This window comes from Pyxicephalus adspersus, chromosome 3, assembly GCF_032062135.1.
Source record: "Pyxicephalus adspersus chromosome 3, UCB_Pads_2.0, whole genome shotgun sequence".
Classification (NCBI taxonomy): domain Eukaryota; kingdom Metazoa; phylum Chordata; class Amphibia; order Anura; family Pyxicephalidae; genus Pyxicephalus; species Pyxicephalus adspersus.
In genome coordinates this window covers 155,889,579-155,908,538 of record NC_092860.1, presented here as the reverse complement: position 1 = coordinate 155,908,538, position 18,960 = coordinate 155,889,579, and the positions used below count along the sequence as shown (strand labels likewise).

General features: G+C 42.3%; 1 pseudogene; it reads left to right on the top strand.

The window, feature by feature from the left end:
• The window catches only part of LOC140327585 (vomeronasal type-2 receptor 26-like), a 26,540-nt pseudogene extending 8,367 nt beyond the window's left edge, over positions 1–18,173 (top strand).
• The last annotated feature ends 787 nt before the right edge of the window (positions 18,174–18,960 follow it).

Genomic DNA, 18,960 nt, shown 5'->3' with positions numbered 1-18,960 from the left:
TATATATAGAAGTCAGACCTCCAATCAGGCATCATTTTCTAACATATGAAGACAAGCAGGTCAGTATGTTATATTACAGAGGGAGTATCACCTGTTTAAAATTTGCATAATTTTATATTCTGTGAGCTCTTAATCCTTGATGCATGACCCTTGCCTGTACTCTGTGTATCTCACACATATCAGACTTGTCTTAATCTGGATCAGTAAAACTTTCCATACTCTTAGCTTTGCCCTTGGCACCTGGGTAAGAGGGCATCAGGATCCTTCTGGGATCTTAAAGAGTTTTGAGTTTGTCAAATTTCATTAGAAGATGAATATCTTCTCAATCACATCATAGATTGTAATGTAGTCCCTATTGATAATGTGTTTACTAACTTTTCTACCTACTTTTCTTTAACTTCCATCCTGCTATTTGTTAAGGGAGATGGAGCTTTATATGTTTGAAAGACCTGGCTTTTTTGCTACAAATTCCACTGAAAAAAATAAAAATCCTATATGGACTGAGGGTGAAAGATAACTTCCCTCTTTACTTAGCTACACAATGGGTCTGATTTATTAAAACTACCCAATTCTGGAGAAGATAGGCTTTCATGGGAGAACCTGGGTGATCTAGCAAACCCTAAAAGGGATTTCTTAAAATTTCTTTCAATCCAGATCCATTCTATGTTTGCTGGATCACTCAGGTTAACCCATGACAGTCTATCTTCTTCAGTCTTGGGAAGCTTTGATAAATCAGACCACCAACAGCCATGTTTAAATATAGAAAAGGAAAAATAAAGCCTATTGTGAATAATTTCAATGCAGATATACCTTATATAGTCATTTTTTATCTCTAGAATTTGTATTTCCTATAGATCAATGGCCCAGGCATTCGTAAATTCTCTAGTTTTAATATATTCTATTGAAAATATAAACAAGACTTTGCATCCTTCAGTCAATATTACACCGGGCTATCATTTGTATGATTCATGGTCTGATCCCAGGAAGGCTATAAGGAGTGTATTGAATATGTTATCTGGACCATGGAAGACAATTCCTAAATATTCCTGTAGAAAAAGGCAATCTGGCTGGTGTTATTGGAGATCAGTATTCTTCTACAACAATACCAACACAGATACACATAGGTCAGTGCAAGCTTCATCCATCTGTACAAAATGAAAGGTACCCTATCTGCACAAGGTCATATTGTATATTAAAGAAAAATATACAATATCTGGTAAAGAAGGCAATACCTGGCAATACCAAAACTCTACACAAAAAGAAAAAAAGTATTTATTACTATTATGATTATTGGTTACCAATCTTTACGTTTTGTAGAGCCCAGGGATATCTAAATATGCAATCCCAGAATGATCCCTTCCTGTGCTGGATGTCTCCACTGATGCTAAACACAATGATAGGATCTCTGCCCTGGTGGGTGGAGCACCTGTCATTGTTTAGCCAATTCAGCAAGACAGAACAATGACAGCCATCCTTTGCTGGATTGGCTTTATGTTTATCTATTCTGACTTGGATTGCAGGAGACAGATTCCTCTTAGCCAAGCTTTAAGCCTAAAGGACTGGGTGGTTCATTCATTTTTTCAGTTACAGTAAGGAGATGAAGATAGTAAATGTGACACATTACCCTGGAGCCACTTTCACTAAGGGGGCATTGGGTCAATGTCAAAGAGGATATTGTTCTGGACAAGATTGGGAAAATAGGTAAGAGTGATGGAGCAGAAAGTGGTAGGGATAAGGATGAAAGTATTGTGTGACAACATGCATCTAAAAAAAGGATTTTGGGAAGCTGGTATATCTTTTCTTCTTCCTCAGCCCCCTTTTTATTTTGTAGTCATCAGTTCATCATTTTGCAACAATCAGTGATATACTCCCAGCCAACTGAACAATGGCATGCCAGCTCAGCATTTGCTACCAGGAATACCCGGCTTCCCTTGTGGATGTAGGGACTGAATAAATAGATTTGTGCCTGCAAGGGATTTACATTGTCCTAGCTTGGCCAGTCAGGGTAGCTGAAGATCAAAGTGCAGAAAAAATTAAATGAGAGGATGGTGGCACCGGCGACCTGCAGGGACTGGAGAAAAACCTTCATAATGCAGCGTTTACAGATTCCCTTTATGGCCGATGAATTTGCAATCCGAAAATATTATGTTTCTTCCCTTCTTTTCAGATCAGTTATGGATCCACAGACTACACATTGACTGGCAGACGGCTTTATCCTCATGTGTTCAGGACCATTCAGAATAATCACGTCTATTATTTAGCCATTGCCAAACTGATGAAACATTTTGGCTGGACATGGGTTGGAATATTTTTATCAGATAATGATCCTAGTGAGAACGAGGCACAAATTCTAAAGAAATATCTGAATGCCCAGGGGATTTGTGTGGCTTTTGAATATTGGTTTTTACATTTTAGAAACGTACTATGTAATATTTGGGTCCCCTTGGGTCCTTCACAAACCACGTGGATATTTATTTAATGAATCACCATAGGATCAGCCCAAATGCTGTGATTATTTTCCCCCCTTCCTGGGGTTACAATTATATGAAACCATTTATCCTATTTCCTCATTTTAACTCAGGTTTGGTTTTAGATATTTCAGAAGTAACATTCCTGAGAGATGAAGCTGTGCTTAATAGAAAACTATTGTCAAGGCCTCCAGTATTTAAGCTCCTAAATAATGAATTGATCATTACAATATACAATGTTTCCTCATAAAAATGACAATAATGTTCAATTACAAAACATAACTCTTAATATTCCAAATATCTCAGTGACGGATGCTACACCACCTGTGATGGATTTTCAAATCAAGGGAATTCTCTACGGATGTATCTGACAGTGAAAGCTTTGGCCCATTCTACAAATATTGCAAATAGGTGAAACACGGCATTTAGGGCTGATCAGGTAAACTCTATAGTTCAACTTTAAATAATCCTGATTTTTACATTCAGTTTAAAAATCTTTCCTGATTTTTTACATATTCATAAACAGGAGCATAAGCCTCTTCCTTCCCCTTTTTTTCTATTTTGTTTTTGGCTTTTTTCTCCTTACTTACTCACTGAATATTATGTAAATATTTTTGCCATGTGCAGTCACGTTTATTTAATAATCTATTTTCACAACTAATTAATGTAAAACATTGCTAGAAAATCTAGATTTGCCAATATTTCTTGAAATGATTGTAAAATTGTTTTGTAGTTAGAAAGCCATACATACAATTTAAAGTTTTCCACAGCAAAAAGAAAATAAAAAATAGCACAAGTCAACATGTCATTTTCATCAGATATTATTTTATGTGGGCTAAGTAGTATTTTTGATGCGGATTTCAAATCTGCGTTCAGTTTTTATCTATCACATCTAGTTTTTGTGATACAATTATTTAATTATTGTGTGAAATTCGTTATAAATAGCCTTAACATATTACAACATTTAACAGCAGTTTGTTTTGTTTTTTTAAGGTTGGAGACCGCACTAACTGTGATTGATTTCATTTGTCATCATGCTAGATATTGCCTTTAACTGGCTAAATCTGAGTAAAGCAGCAATTCCATTTGCAATCCCTATGATGTGGAGAGAGAACCGCGAGACCATCTAATCGACTGCTATTTTTGCCGTGTCACTCTCAGGTGGATTCTCAGGTAAAACTAAGCACAAAATTGTATATCCCAGCCTGGATTCTGCAGTTAGGCCTGTTCCCCATGATGATTCATTGCCAGTTCCGGTACCGCCACATGATGGACTTGCTTCTGTAGAAGGTGATGAGGAATGCGCTGGAGTTGCAGCCAGGTACAACCCCGAATCATCTGATCCTGACTACTTGGCCGATGAAGATTCAGAACCAGAGACCTTTACACAAGCAGAGCTGAATGAGCTTGTTCGTGATCCATATCTCTCCAAAGACAAAGCAGAACTTCTTGCTTCAAGGCTTAAACAGAAGCACTTGCTTGTAAAGGGTGTAACTGTTGGGATTCATTCAAGGGGCTGTGTGAAAATTTCCTGGGAAACCAAAAGTCTCCTGCATACAAGGAAGGAGTTCAGAATCTGCTTGATTCATACCAGAAACTGGGTTGTCGCATGTCATTAAAAATACATTTCTTGCACTCACATCTAGAATTCTTCCCGTAAAATCTTGGTATGGTAAGTGATGAACAAGGAGAAGGTTTTCACCAGAACATTCAGTTAATGGAGCACCGCTACCAAGGTTTCTGGAATGAAAGTATGATGGCTGACTACTGCTGGATGATGTACCGCGACAATCCAGACAAAGAGTACACAAGAAAATCATCTCTAAGCATTTCTGAAGAAACAATGGGACCTGATGGATCAGTAGATCTATACCATAGTGGCCTTATTTTACTTTACACTGAGGATGTATTACATTCACTACAATGGTGCTTACATTTTAGTACACAATACATGCACGTACAATGTTAACTATAATAGTACTCATAACTCAGGAACATGTACGTGTTAGGGAAAAACAGATCTGAAATCTGTTTGAAAAACTGATTTGGAAAAGTCTGCTGTGGCTTCTGATGATTATCAAAACTAATTTTTTGTTTACCTGTGTAATCACTTGCTCTCCTGGACCAAACATTATACAGGTAAGTCTAGTCACTCTCTATTGTTTTAGGTTTAATACAAGGCAAAGTACTGTCACCAGAATGTATGAGGGGGTACCAGAGGACCTGTGAAAATATGTCCCAACATTTGGTTTAAAATTTTGCTAAGAATTTACCATCCCAATTCTTCACATACAAAAGATTTTGTCCTGAGTCTGTTGATATTATCCATGTAAATTATTTCAATTTCAATCATATGGCTAGTATGTGAACAAAACATTTGCAGGTTAGCTTTGGGCCATTGCACCTACAGCTTTGCCTTGTTCAGACTTGAGTGCTATCTATCATATGTGACCTGGGGTCTGCAGAATCCATAGCATTTTTTTTCACCTAGGTAAATACTGTAGTTTGGGCATGGCTTGGCATTTTTTCCATGCTCTAGTTGGCAATGTACAGATGATAGTGTGGAAAAAGAAAAAGATTGGGGGAGGCGGCACCAACCACTGTGCATTACTCATTCTGAGTTACTGGACATTAGTGTGGTTTTGATTACAATATTCTGTGGAGTAAAATGCTATATGCTGTACCGTGATACAATGTAATATTGAGCCAAGTCCAATGTTGGAGAGGGCGGCAGTGACATTTCCAGCCTAGTCTTTTCACTTTTGTCTCTTCAACTGCAAAATGGGATGGTGTATTTTACAATCATGAATTCAATCATTCGGTCTTCTAGAAGTTGCAATCATTCTTGTTTATTGTACTGCTGCTAAATGTTGCAAATAACAATCAATTTGCTGGAAGGCAACTTAAAAAACCCAGAAAAATATATCATTTTTTCTCATCTTTCATTATTTAATAATATTCCACTGGAACCAACGATATCTGCACATTACATTGGTAAAAAAGTTGCCCAGAAGGAATTGGACGCAATAAAATTTGGTCACCTCTATCTTACTTTTTATTTCCTGAAAATTTTTCAAAAGCATTCTTCTCTTTTTTTATTGAAAATGTTTTGCTATAATGACTTTTAGAAGCCAGAGTCTCGGTGCTCAGAACGTTGTCAACCAGGGACCAGGAAGAAGCCCGGATTGTCTATCCACCCTTGCTGCTATGATTGTGTCCCATGTGCAGAGGGGGAGATATCCAATATTACAGGTATATTGAATATATAGATTTGATAAAAGTTTCAGTGCAACTAAACTCCCCTCTCAATCCTAATTCCCCCTTCACATGTCATGCTGGACTACTTTGCTGCAAAGTTACACCCAGACATCACTCCCAGGCTCTCCCAACCAGGAGCAAACAAGAACAGGTGGCTTCAGTGCAAGAAAACCAACAACACAGGCCCCCCCCATTCCCCCCTCTCCCACTCCTCCCCCTTACACCTCCACTAGATACGGCCTAATATACAGCTTGTATAGCACCAACACCCACCTAGCAATCCTTTCAATCACTTCTTCCCCCAACCCCCATCTGGCCGCCTCCCTTGCCGCACCTTTGCAGAAAGAATGGGATGTATAGTCCTTCTTTGTCAATCTTCTTTTCTCAAACCTCTGTGAAACACTACCAAAAATGTATTCCTAGACAAGGCCGACCCATCGGCGTGTATCAGTAAGGGGCCGTCCCCCGCAGGACGCACCCGCAATAACTCCTTCACGACCCCTACCAGACATGTCCGTCCTCTCACTGCACTCAATTCCACCTGAAAACCATGCCCTTCCGTGCCGGTTTTGGAACACCGAATATATACCACCACCTTCTGCTCCGTCTAGGTAACATCCTCCACTAATATCCCTCCCTTTACCGACTTAGACATAAGTCACCAACTCCCCAATACGGAAGGCTCCAAAAAATGGCAGAAAAAAGGCAGTCCTAAATAGTACCGCCTTATATTCTGACACAAACACCTTAACCAGATGCCCCAATAATGCCATGGGCATTATGAGATGGGCAAGGGACCCTGTATAGGTCCAACTCTGGCTCCAACTTGTGAAACATTCGCTACTGCAAGCAAGACAAAGCATCCGCCACCATGTTAGACACCCCCAGAATATGAACCACCAACAGATACACATTAAACAAAAGCATAATAGGACTTAAATGTCTAATTTGAATCACCGGCACAGACCACTTATTCACCGCCTGAACCATCCCAGGTCGTCACAAAGGAAACAAAACCACCTGTTTGCCAATTTACTGCCTCAAAGTTCCAGCGCCAAAACTATCGAGAATAATTCCATCAGCACCAAATTGGACACCAAACAAGACACCCTGCATCCGTGAACAAATCCATACTTGGGGTACTTATTTGTCCAACCATCCACAATGCTCTGCCATTACACTCCTCCTACACACCACTAAATCCATCCGCAAGTCCTTGGTGAGGACCACAAAACGACTAGGGCAACAAACCCCCGCCATTGTCGCTGCCAAGTGCTGTGCAAAATCCCTACCTTTCGGCATGATTGTGCACTCAAAGTTAAGCTTGCTCAGCAGTGACTGCAACTGCTGCAAATGTAACTTTTTCCTACCTGACGGCTTACACACCTCCTGCTTCAGAGCCTGCAATTTATCCTCCGGCAGCCTGAATTCTATGTCTACAGTATCAATCACTATGCCCAGGAAAGAAAGCTTCTTTGCTGGACCTTCTGTATTCTGCGGGGCTGACGGAACCCCAAATCTCCCAGCCACATATTGCAGCGGGCCCAACAGAACGCTACAAGTCCGTGACCCAAAAAGATCTACAAAGTCATGCAGGTAGTGTAGCACTGAGAAAAACCCTGCCAGGTCCCGAACCACCCACTTCAAAAAAGTACTAAAAGTTTTGAAAAGTGCGCATGACACTGCACAGCCTGCTGGCTCTCCGGATGTACTGGAAGCAGGCAAAAAGCCGCCTCTATGTCCACCTTGGCCAACAACACCCCTTGTCCATACTTCTGTTTTCCCCCCTCTCTGCCGCAGCTGCAGCCCATATTTGGTAAAACTATGTGCCTCGGCACAACCTGTACATGTGTATCGGAAACAGCAGGAATTGCCAAATCTACACACTCCCTCATTAAACTGCCAGCAAGTCCCCTTCCTGGGTAGGGCCCAAGAAACCCTAAGAACCTCACCATCTGTTGCCCAAACAGTTCATTGTACTTGAGCCATGCCTGTCACCCATAAACCCTATAGGCCTCACTAATGCCTTCTAAATACCCAAAAAGAGCTGAACAATGTTTATGCATCCTTTCACCAACCACACTTGCCAAAATAGAAAAAGCCTGAAGCCAATTACCAAAAGTCCGCGGGATTAGCCTATGCCATCTGGACATTTCCTCCTCCCGACTGCCCTCCCCACCACCACTTCTAACTAAATTAAAATCTTTCAAAGGGGAGAAGAGAAAATATTTCTATATACCCCCCTTGACCTTTTTTGTCCCACGCAACAAGATAGAAACAAAGCTACCATCTGGACCCAGAGTTTTTCTGGTGAAGGTTTCCATCATAATGTAACTGGTCAAGTATAGCCCAATGGAAGTACTTACCTCTTAATAGAAATGACATACTTCGAGCAGCGGGATCTTATATGTAGCCATATCTATGAGTTTAGGGTTGTTTGCAAGGAATTAGGAAATGTGTGAGGAAGCCTAATATTTTGGGCTTAAAGATTAAAATTCTGATTTTTTTTGTGTTGATCCCCAGTTTTATAAATACCGTATTTTTCGGACCATAAGACACACTTTTTTTCCTCCTAAAGTGGGGGGAAAATCAGGGTGCGTCTTATGGTCCGAATGCAGAGGTACAGGGGCATATTTTTTTACTTACCTGTGTCCCCGCCGGTCCCCGGCTGACAGCAGCCAGTGTCTGTGTTCCTCCTCTGTGTTCCAGCGTACGGCACTTGTGCCCGCCCACGAAGGCGGCGCCGATTGATTTGATGAATGCTGATCGGCGCCGCCTTCATGGGCGGGCACAAGTGCCGCACGCTGGATCTCAGGGGAACACAGGAGGAAAACAGACAGAGGCTGACAGCAGTGTCACCAGTGTCTGTGTTCCTCCTCTGTGTTCCCCTGTGTTCCAGCGTGCGGCACTTGTGCCCGCCCACGAAGGCGGCGCCGATTGATTTGATGAATGCCGATCGGCGCCGCCTTCATGGGCGGGCACAAGTGCCGCACGCTGGATCTCAGGGGAACACAGGAGGAAAACAGACAGAGGCTGACAGCAGCCAGTGTCTGTGTTCCTCCTCTGTGTTCCAGCGTACGGCACTTGTGCCCGCCCACGAAGGCGGCGCCGATTGATTTGATGAATGCCGATCGGCGCCGCCTTCATGGGCGGGCACAAGTGCTGCACGCTGGATCTCAGGGGAAATCAAATGAATTTTTTTTTTCTTGTTTAATGGTCCGTCTAATGGTCCGAAAAATACGGTATGTGAAACAAATCAAATATCCATTTAATGTTTTTTCAGATAGAAAATGTTTTGATAATAATAGTGAACTTGCCATCGTACTGAAAATAACAAATTTTATACAGCCTTCTAAATATTGAGTGGTTGTTGGATATTACACATCATGGAAACCTGGGGACCAGCAATTCTACATTAATTACTGTGCTATAAGGGGGAAGAGAAACAGCAATCAGGTAAGAAAGAAGAAAATATGAGGTTTGCACTACACTAGTCAGCTATTGTGAGTGAATTTTCATGCTGCAAAAGCAGTTTTGTTTGAAGTTTTGGTGATGTCTTATTCTCCTACACACGTGTCCTTTATTGTCTCTGTACATGACCATCATCGTGTAGCACAACTGGGCACCACTTATACTTGACGGTGGAGAGCAGTCAGCAGCTTTTTTATTTTTTCTTCAGTCTACAATTCAGATTAGTATGTCAAAGTAAGTATGTTCTGCACAGCCCCTTCACCATGACACCCTAAAGGTTTGCAAATAGCTGCTCCTGGTCCCACAGCAGTCTTCCAAAGCCACAGATCACAATGCCTGCATATATTGCCACAATGTCACTTCATTTCCAATAATTCTTGTGAATTTCAGTATTAGTTTGCACCGGTAAATTAAATAAATGGGACATGTGGCATATAGGGAGATCCTCTTCTGGACTTAAGGTCTGCCATTGGCAATAATTGAAATGCCACAAATGAAGATATTTAAGGCACCAAAATATAGCATTTATAATGTGCATGGTAAATGGGGGTTACAAAAAGATCAAATAAAGGTACCAGGAACGTAAAACTAACCAGCATATACCACAAATGGGACTTTTTGGGCAGTTTAAGATCCAATTAGAATGATTATTATCACTACACTCTTATAAAAAAGTCTAAAACAAAAATTTTTTTTGTAAAATAATAAAAACAAAACAAACACTTATGTATATATTTGGTTGTTACTACAAATACACGTGTAATCCTAGATAAACAGTGTCTCTAGGTGCTTCATGGAAACAGTGCCGGCTTCATCACGAGGTCTAGAGAGTGTTCCTGTTCTCTTTCCCAAATCACAAGTGCGCTACAGACATTTCAGTTCATATTGGGCATCAATGTCCAAGAAACGGGGAACTCAATATTCACTTATGAATTTCATATATTTACCACTTTACCACGTTTGTAATTATAGTCAGTGCTTTAATGCAAATCCACAAGTATTCTATTCATTAAATACCAAAACAGAATTCTCAACCCTTTCATTCTAGCCTTTCCCAATGCAGCTCTATAACGCTGTTCAGGAAAGAACAGTCTATTAGATCTAGCTTAGTTATGGTCAGCTAGATTGTTTGAAACATCCATCTAATGATCACAATATGGATTGAATGTAGCTTAATACCTGCTGATGTGATGTTGTATATATTTAATGTTTAATTGTTTATATTTAATTTCTCACTTTTCCTATTAATAAAAATAATAATAATATCGTTGTTCCATTTCAGCCAATTATTTTTGCAAATCACATATGCAAAAAACTTATAGGTACAATTATATTTATATAGGTACAATTATATTTTGTTACTCAGACTTACTGTTTATTCCGTTTTTTTTTTGTTTTTTTTTACTTAACATTTTCTATGAAAATGTTTTCTTAATGACTTTTAGAAGCCATATTCTCGTTGTTCAGACATTTGTCAACAAGGAGCCAGAAAAAAGCCGGGATTGTCTACCCACCCTTGAGGAACTAGGGGCTCGGCACTAATGGAGACTTGTTGCACGAACACTGAGTGCTGTGTCTGAGCTGATTATATATAGCCAGTGATGATCAAGAGGCTATTTTCTGATTGGCCGGCGAAACTGATAAAGCTTGCTAGCGTAGACACACCCAGAGTAAGAACTGTCCCCATGCGCACCAGAGAGCCGTTTGCACTTTAGTGAGGAAGAGGTAAGTGTGACATTACATCCCCTTTTACGTGGCCTCCCCACCCACCGAGGTCCAGGTTTCAGAGGGAAACAAAGATTATTCCTCTTGGCAAGAAGAGGTGCAGACACATCTGTTGCTAGAACCCATGATCTCTCCTCAGGACCGAAACCTTTCCAGTCAGTTAGGTACATCAGCGTCTTGCGAGAAATTGTGGAATCCAGAATTTGCTGGACCTCACATTCCTGAGAAGAATCGGGTGCAGGAGTAGCCAACATAGAGGGATGAGAAAAGTGATTCAGGACAAATGGTTTAAGTAGGGACACTTGGAAAGCATTGGGCAGCTTGAGATGTGGGGGAAGACCTAACTTGTAACAAACTGGGTTAACCTTGGCAGAAATAGCATAAGGTCTGATGAAACATGGAGCAAACTTCAGAGAAGGAACCTTGCAATAAATGTGCAGTGTGGAGAGCCAGACTTTATCCCCAGGTTGGAAAAGAGACATGTTTTGGCAACGCCGATCAGCAAACTTTTTGTAACGAGATGCTGACTGCATTAGGTGCTCTGAGGTTGAAGCCCAAATATGGTTGCACTTAGTGCAGGTACATCGGCAAAAAGGGTATAGGAGACGGAAGACTTGGATGTTTTCCGTAGAGATGAAGAATGGACACTTGTTGGTGCTGGTGCAGACATGAATATTGTGAGAAAACTCTGGTCCAAGGTAGCAGAGTCACCCAGTCATCAGGATGGGGGGATACCAGGGCTCGAAGATTTTGCTCCAACGGCTGATTGACTCTCTTTGTCTGCCCATTAGTCTGCAGATGATAGGCTGAAAAGAACTCTGCAGAGATGTCCAGGGTTTTGCAAAAGCCTTTCCAGAAGTGGAAAGTAAACTGCACCCACAGTCTGACACAATATTAACCTCCCTAGCGGTCTAATTCCTTCCAAATTTTCATGCAAAAAGCAGTACAATCTTTTGCATGGAGATTTATTTTTCAGTGTAGGCTGTAATTCTTAGGCATAACTCACTGATATTTAATACATTTTGGACGGCTGCCAGCAGCTCACCCACATACCACAACTAAAATACTCCATACGAGAAGACAACACTTTATATTCCCATGCTGAATCACTGTCATTTACTTCTACTAAGACACACAGAGATGTCATAACCATTGTGCATATGAAGGTCCTGGAATAAACATTTCAAGCTTCTATCACACCGTTCACTCCACTCGGACATCTGGAAACACCAGCAGTACGTCCAAATTGATATCGGTCTCACTATCAAATCACTTGCAAGTAGCAATTCGGTATCACAAGGCTCTTAATGCGGCAAAAAGCCCCAGCAATAATACTAAGTCTCCCCTTACACCTGAGGAAGCCCGGTATGGGCAAAACGCGTCGGGTGGGACACCTTACCGCCATCGGTAGCCAAGTATGATACTAAACGATATTGCTATTTTTTTGTGAAACTAGTGGTTTTATGTTAGCCTAGGATTCATTTATAGAGGCACAGTTCTTAATCTTTTAAATTATGTTGTTGGAACAATAAAATTTTGCGTTTTTGCCCTTCAAAAGCCTGGCTTTCCCTCCCTCCTCTTCTTCTCTTCCTCCCACAGATACACGATGTAATCACAGGCTGGGCAAATAGGAGTCCACTCCTCTTTGATTATCCATTGGGGCTTTTTTTTTCAGGTGGAACAAACTAACAAAATAAATTTAATAATCTTAATAAACTTTAAATAACAAAACATAAAAATCTGTTTAAAAAAATTTTTAAAAAAATTAAACGTAATTCAACTGTATAGTAACATATATAATATAATTATATATATATATATATATATATATATATATATATATATATATATATATTGGATTCAATACAGCTTTTTGGTGATGAATCTAATACAAAATTATTTGAATTTCCCACCGATCCTCCGCATGTACTGACGTCACCAGTAAACCCCGTAGATCTCGTCTCTGCACTTTGCGGCTGGAGATTGAGGAGGAAGGACATGTCCCAGGACCTGCGGGGACCAGCAGGATGCCGGGGGACAGCGACGGAACAAGGTAAGTGGGTTTTTTTCTCAGTTAAAAGCTACCCCGAGTGTGACTCGGGAATACTACTTTTTGCAGTTAAAATCCACCCCGAGTCACACTCGGGAACACTGCTAGGGAAGTTAATGGGCATAAGGAAAATTTCCAGAATGAACACTGGCACCAATGCTGCTGGTGAAGGTAAAGCTGGGAGAGGTAAAAAGTGGGCCATCTTAGAAAATCGGTCCACAACTACCCAAATGTCTGTACAGCCAGCAAAAAGAGGAAAGTCCATGACAAAAACTCTGGAAAGATGACACCAAGGTTCAGTGGGAATAGGTAGTGGTAGGAGTGGGCCTGCAGGTGGCAGACTTTGAGCACAGACAGCAAAGGCCTTGACATAGTCTGTCACATCCTTATGAAGATTGGGCCACCAGTACTGTCGGGAGAGAAATGTAAAGGTTCTGTGTATGCCTGGATGACCAGAAAGTTTAGAATCGTTTACCCAACATAATATTTTGGTACAGAGTTGGGGAGGCACCAAGGTTTTACCAGGAGAGATAATGGATTCCTGTATAGAGGTTAAGGCTAGGATGTGGGCTGGAGCAATGATAAACTCTGGTTCCACAGCAGTCTCTGAATCCTGTGGATCAAAGGAGCGAGAAAGGGCGTTTGCTCGGAAGTTAGCAGAACCAGGTTTAAAGGTAATGACAAAATCTAACTGAGAAAAGAACAAAGACCAAAGGGCATGCCAGGGATTGAGTTGACAAGCAAACTGCAGATACTGGAGGTTCTAATGGTCCGTAAAAATTGTGAATTTGTGAGGGGACCCATAAAAGAGATATTGCCACTCCTCCAGAGCGTGCTTGATGGCTCGGAGCTCCCGATCTCCAATACAGTAATTCTTTTCTGGGGAGGGGAATTTCCTTGAAAAGAATGTACACTAGGTGTCAGGCTCCGGTGGCAGTCTGGAAGAGAATACCCCCCACTCCTACAGAAGAAGCGTCAACCTCAATAGAAAAAGCCTTGGACACATCTGCCCTAACCAGAGCAGGGCCTGAAATGAAAGCTTGCTTTAAGGCATGAAAGGCCTCAACAGCCTCAGAGGGCCAGTTATTGGGGTCAGTATCCCTCCGAGTCAGGGCAGTGATGGGGGCTACCAGCCTGGAATAAATTCTAATGAATTTCTGATAGTAGTTAGTGAACCCCAGGGAACACTGAGTAGCTTTAAGGCCGCAGGGTAGTGACCAATTAGGAATATCCCCAACCTTTTCTGGATCCATGGAGAGACCCACTATGAAATCATCGTAGCCCAGAAAGGCCACCTTGGGAAGTTCAAACAGGCAATTTTAAGCCTTTGCACAGTGCCCATTTTCTCAGGGCCTATGTAGGACTAAATGGACATACTGTTTGTGGGAGGGCAAGCCAGAGGAAAAAACTAGGAAGTCATCCAGATAGACCACTACACAGATGTATAATTGGTCACAATGTACCTCATTGACAAAGTGTTGGAAGACAGCCGGGGCATTACAGAGACCGAAGGGCCTCACAAGATACTCATAATGCCCATCCCTGGTATTAAATGCTGTATTCCATTCGTCCCCCTCCTTGACCCGAATTAGGTTATAGGCCCCTCAGATGTCCAGTTTGGTGAAGATCTTGGCACCACGGAGACATCAGAGAGCTCCTGGATAAGCAGCAGCGGGTAACAGTTTTTCATTCAGACCACCATAGTAAATACAGGAATGGAGAGTCCCATCTTTCTTCTGGACAAAGAAAAATATCGTGCCAGCAGGGGAGGAGGACTTGCGAATAAATCCTTGCTGAAGGTTTTCCTTGATGTACTCACTCATATCCTTAGTCTTAGGGAGACTGAGAGGCTATACCCAACCTCTGGGAGGTGTGGAACCAGGTATGAGTTCTATAGCACAGTCATAGGAGCGGTGAGGAGGAAGCTGTTTGGCCTTCTAGAGATCTTAAAAGTCCAAGTACTGGGTAGGGATGGATGGACCAACCACGGACGTGGAGAGAGTGATCGGCTTGAGAGGCTTGAGCTTAGTCAAACACTGTAAGTGGTAAGAAGGGCCCCAAGCCAAAATCTCTGGAGTAGACCAATCCAACACTGGGGAGTGTGTTGTTGAAGCCATGGGAGTCCAAGAATGACTGCAGATGAGGCCTGGGGAAGTACAAGGAAGGTTATGGTCTCCTGATGTAGCACACCTACAGACATTTGCAATTGCAAGTCCACAGAACAGAATGGTACCATCCACCGCAGAGATACTCAGGAGTTGGGACAAAGGCTCTAGGCCAGACACAATACTTGACAAGAGCAGCTGAAATAAAATTGCCTGCTGCCCCAAAGTCGATGAAAGCTTAAAAGACAAGTGTGGACTTATTGTAGCGAAGCTGAATGGGTAGAGAAAGACACTGAGTGGGAGGGAGAGAATAGTGACCTAGCATGCCCTCCTCAGAGCATACTGTCAATTCATCCGTGATGCGGTCCGACAGGCACTGCCATAAGGAAGCATGGAGGGCTTCGTTGTTACAGGTGAGTTAAGCAGCCAGGGTTCGAAATTTGACTGCAAACTCATCCAAAGAAAGCGACCCTTGGTGGAGACGCAGGAGTGCCCTGGCTGCTCAGGAGGCGCGTGCAGGTTCATCAAAGACCCTCCAGGCTCAGAAAGGCATCAATAGTAGCTGTAACCAGATCCTTCCTTTCCCAGGGCGGGGACGCCCATGCCAGAGCTTTTCCAGACAGTAAGGAAATTAAATACGCCACTTTGGCCTAGTCGGTGGGGAAGTTTTGTGGTTCAAGCTCAAAATAGATGCCACACTGGTTGATGGAGCCATGGCAGATCTTAGATTCCCCAGAGAATCGCTGTGGAGGCGGCAAGTTTAGAGCAGAGGCCACCGTGATGGCAAGAGGCCAGACCTGGGCTGGTGGTGTGGCTGGTGCACTGGGAGAAACCAGCAGTTAACCTAGGTAAGATGTGGGTGCATGAAGCAGGGGAAGCACCGGGATTTGGGTAGCTTCCTGGGCGTCAAGCCTCTGGGTGAATACGTAGTTAGAATATGCTGAGGTCTAAGAGGGAATAATCATGGTTCGTGCAAACTGTTACGCTTGGGGAGACAGGGCCACAAGGGGTGCTATGGCTTTCACAGAAGTGGTCTGAGCCCTGGGAAGGGCCAAGGCGCAGAGTCTAAGCGGTAACCAGGTCTTCTTCAGAGCCTCTGATGGTATGGATGTTGCACTGCTAGTTACTGCGAGGTTAGGATTTTTGGGCTCACCAAGGTGGGCAATATGAAACACAGTTCCAAATCACAAAGCAGAAGAGTAGTCAAGGAAGGCCGGGGTTGAGGCAGGCAGCAAGCAAGAGAGGTCGGTAAAAAGCCAGGGGTCAAATACCAGGGATCCAAGAAATAGCCACTAGTGACACAGGGGACACCGCAGACGCAGGAACACAGGGGACAAAGAAAGCAACAGGAGGCACAGGTGATACAGGAATATCCACAGACAGACAGGAACACTGGAACAGCACAGGGAAGTTGGCTTGGGATCAACAGACTGGACAACGAGGGGTTTACACAGGAGCTGGACAGAGGAAATGCTGGATTAGGCAATAGGTGGACAGGAACTAGCTCAACAGAACTAGGGGCTCAGCACTAATGAAGACTTGTTGCACAAACGCTGAGTGCTGTGTCTAAGCTAGCTTTATAGCCAGTGATGGTCAAGAGGCTATTTTCTGTTTGGCCGGCAAAGCTGATAAAGCTTGCTAGCATAGACACACCCAGAGTCAGAACTGCCTGAATGCGCAGGAGAGAGGCATCTGTGCTTTAGTGAGGAAGAGGTAAGTTTGACGCTAAACATGAAAATGCCTGAAAAGTCCCGTGATTTTTTTTTGGGAAGTTTAAGTTCTCCCATGTTTCTTAAAACTCTCAGTGAAAGTTACTCCAAACAAAGCTACCAACAGCGTGGATTTCTGGTGGTAACAATGCCTGAATGTGCTAAGAAACCAACATTTACATGACCTGCAACCACTTTTATGCATTATAGCTTTCACTGGTTTCTCCTAAGACCTCAATATGATGACTATGTATTTCAGTAACATTGAGGGCAGCAAGAGAAACCAGTAAAAACTGTGGGAAACCAGAAGATGGAGGCCTCTAGGTCAGAGGGGGATTTCTAAAGGATGGACTGGGGATCTGTTGGCATGAGTAGCAGAAGAGATTACATATGTGTACTGGGTTTTAGTTAGTATACTTCTGTCAAGGTGAATTTTGTACAAATCTCAGTAGAAGAGAATAACATACATTGTATCTGTTACTTTTGGCAGGTAGTGAGAACTGCCTGAAATACACAGAAGAAGAATGGCCAAATGAGAAGGATTGGTGTATTAAAAAACTGCTGGATTTTTTCTCCTATGCTGATTATATTTCTGTTGTATTTATATCATCTTCCGTCTCACTTTGCATTGTGACTCTCTTAGTGATGGGGATTTTTTTTATTCTATCTGAACACCCCCATTGTCAAAGCCAATAACAGAAACCTGAGTTTTGTTCTCCTTGTCTGCATCTTGTTGAGCTTCCTCTGTGTGTTCTCGTTCCTTGGTCAGCCCCTGGATATAACCTGTATACTGCGTGTCATGACATTTGGAGTCATCTTCTCCATAGCCGTCTCCTCTCTCCTGGCCAAAACAATCATGGTTTACATTGCTTTCAATGCCACCAAACCTGGCAGCTACTGGAGGAAATGGATTGGAGTCACACTGGCCAATTCCATAGTATCAGTGTGTTCATCTGTTCAGGGTATAATATGTCTTATTTGGATGTCTGTATCTCACCCCTTTCAGGAAATGGACACTCACTCTTATCAGGACAAGATTGTCATTCAGTGTAATGAGGGGTCAGTTATCGGGTTCTACTCCGTGTTGGGTTATATGGGGTTTCTGGCAGCTGTGAGTTTTGTTCTGGCTTTCATGGTGAGGACATTACCAGACAGTTTTAATGAGGCCAAGTACATCACCTTCAGCATGCTGGTGTTCTGCAGTGTGTGGATTGCCATGATCCCGGCCTATCTGGGCACCAGAGGGAAATACATGGTGGCTGTGGAGGTATTCGCCATATTGGCCTCAAGTGCTGGACTTCTAGGGTGTATATTTCTCCCAAAGTGTTTTATCATCATATTCAAAACAGAACTAAATAGGCAAATATGCCTATTGCATAAAAAATAGATAATAGTAATCTGTTGTACTGGGACCTGATGACTGTGGAGGCCACTTGAGTACAGTGAGCCCATTGTCATGTTGAAGAAACCAATCTGAAATGTTTTGAGCTTTGTAACATGGCACATTATCCTGCAAGAAGTAGCCAACAGAAGATAGTTACACTGTGCACATAAAGAGATGGACATGGTCAGCAACAACACTAAGGTAGTCTGTACAATGTTCAAATGGTACTAGGGGGCCCACACTGTGCCAAAACATATCCCCCCACTCCAATGCACCATCAATTCTACCATGTTGTTGACAACAAATTTGCTCTTGTCCAATTTTTGTGAGCCCTCAGGTGCACCCTCATGCTGCTGTATCCACTGCTTCGAGGTTTGACACGTTATACTTTCAAGATGTTCTTCTGCATATCTCAGTTATAACGAGTGGTTGAGTTACTGTTGCCTTTCTCAGCTCAAACGAGTCTGGCCATTTTCCTTTAACATCAATGCAGCTTACTTATTAAGTTCTCTTTTTTTGACTGTTCTCTGTAAGTGCTTCCAATGGTTGTGGATAGAAACCCCAGCAGATCAGACATTTCTGAAATAATTCAACCAGCCTGCTTATTCTTCAGAATAAATAAAACTATTCCATGTACAAAATCCCTTTTTTTTCGCAATTCTGATGCTCAATTCACACTTCAGCAGTTCAATGTCAGCTTCCTTTGGATTGACTAATCTGATTAAATAAAAGTTAGTTGTGAAATTTCATAACCACAAGTCGAGGGTGGTTTAAATGAGTCTCTACAGTC